Source organism: Oryx dammah, unplaced genomic scaffold, assembly GCF_014754425.2.
Source record: "Oryx dammah isolate SB20612 unplaced genomic scaffold, SCBI_Odam_1.1 HiC_scaffold_28, whole genome shotgun sequence".
In the NCBI taxonomy this organism is placed as follows: Eukaryota; Metazoa; Chordata; class Mammalia; order Artiodactyla; family Bovidae; genus Oryx; species Oryx dammah.
In genome coordinates this window covers 101,864,543-101,866,688 of record NW_024070212.1, presented here as the reverse complement: position 1 = coordinate 101,866,688, position 2,146 = coordinate 101,864,543, and the positions used below count along the sequence as shown (strand labels likewise).

The 2,146-nt window shown below is 41.6% G+C and overlaps 1 pseudogene; it reads left to right on the top strand.

The window, feature by feature from the left end:
* The first annotated feature begins 369 nt into the window (after positions 1-369).
* Positions 370-1,610, top strand: LOC120856327 (annotated as a pseudogene).
* The last annotated feature ends 536 nt before the right edge of the window (positions 1,611-2,146 follow it).

Below are 2,146 nucleotides of genomic sequence, written 5' to 3'. Positions count from 1 at the left end.
AATAATAAATCAATGAAAAGAATTTGTTATTAAAAAAATAAGGGTTGGGGAGGATGGATATGAAGAAATTGGGATCTTTGTTGTAGACTTTTGGTGGGAATGTAAAATGGTAGAGCCACTATGGAAAATGGTATGGAGCATCCTCAAAATATTAAAAATAGATCTACCAGATAATCCAGCAATCCCTCTTCTGGGATTGAACTAAGGATCTTGAAGAGGTATCTGCACTCCTGCATACACGGCAGGCTTATTCACAACAGCCAATAAATGGAAATGACTCAAATAGGCACCAGCAGATGAATGGATATGAAAACTGTGGTATATTCATACAACGGAATATTATTCTGTCTTAAAAACAGAAGGAACCCTGGTGTGATTCCATCCTGCGCGGCTGCTGGTTCAGATAGTAGTCGTTTAATTCCGTCCGGCTTCTCTCCCACATAAGTGCGTGCCGCCAACCCATGGAGGATTCAGTGGACATGGGCATGAGGCCCTCGAGGCCCCAGAACTATCTTTTCGGTTGTGAACTAAAGGCTGACAGAGATTATCACTTCAAGGTGGATAATGATGAAAATGAGCACCAGTTATCTTTAAGAAAGGTCAGTTTAGGGGCTGGAGCAGAGGATGAGTTACACATTGTTGAAAGAGAGGCGATGCATTATGAAGGCAGTCCAATTAAAGTAACACTGGCGACTTTGAAAACGTCTGTACAGCCAACGGTTTCCCTTGGGGGCTTTGAAATTACACCACCTGTGGTCTTCCGGTTGAAGTGAGATTCAGGGCCTGTGCACATCAGTGGACAGCACTTCGTAGCCGTGGAGGAAGATGCAGAGTCAGAAGAAGAGGAGGAGGAGGAGGTGAAACTCCTAAGTATGTCTGGAAAGCGTTCTGCCCCTGGCAGTGGTAGCAAGGTTCCCCAGAAAAAAGTAAAGCTTGCTGCTGATGAAGATGAAGATGATGACGATGATGATGAAGATGAAGATGATGACGATGAGGATGATGATGATGATGACGATGACGATGAGGATGATGATGATGATGACGATGAGGATGACGATGACGATGAGGATGACGATGATGATGAGGATGACGATGACGATGATGATGATGATGATGACGATGACGATGAGGATGATGATGATGACGATGATGATGAGGATGAGGATGACGATGATGATGATGAGGACGATGAGGATGACGAGGACAATGAGGAAGGTGAAGAAAAATCTCCCGTAAAGAAATCTGTACGAGATACTCCAGCCAAAAATGCACAAAAATCGAACCAAAATGGAAAAGACTCAAAACCATCAACACCAAGATCAAAAGGTCAAGAATCCTTCAAAAAACAGGGAAAAAGCCCCTAAAACACCTAAAGGGCCTAGCTCCGTAGAAGACATTAAAGCGAAAATGCAAGCAAGTATAGAAAAAGGTGGTTCCCTCCCAAGGTGGAAGCCAAGCTTATCCATTATGTGAAGAATGGTTTCCCGATGACTGACCAGGAGGCTATTCAAGATCTCTGGCAGTGGAGGAAGGCTCTTTAAGAAAATAGTTTAAACAGTGTGTTAAAATTTTTCCGTCTTATTTGATTTCTGTAACAGTTGATATCTGGCTGTCCTTTTTATAATGCAGAGTGAGAACTTTCCCTACCGTGTCTGATAAATGTTGTCCACATTCTACTGCCAAGAATGTGTTGTCCAAAATGCCTGTTTAGTTTTTAAAGATGGAACCCCACCCTTTGCTTGGTTTTAAGTATGTATGGAATGTTATGATAGGAATAGTAGTAGTGGTGGTCAGACGGATGGAAATGGTGGGGAGACAAATATACATGTGAAATAAACTCAGTATTTTAATAAAAAGAAAGAAGATCCTTCTCTTTTCAATAACACTGAAGACATAAGAGAAATAAGCCAGAGAAAGACAAAGACTGCATGATGCCTTTCGTATGAGGCATCTAATATAGTCAGATGTATAGAAGTATACACGATAATGGTGGTACCCAGAGATGGAGGAGGAAATGGGACAAAGTGTGTAAAGCTAGTTATACAAGATGGATGAGTCCCAGAAATGTGCTTTAAAACGTGTGCCCAGAGTTAACAATAAAGTATCATGCACTCAAAGTAAAAAAGAATGTGTCTGTATCACAAAG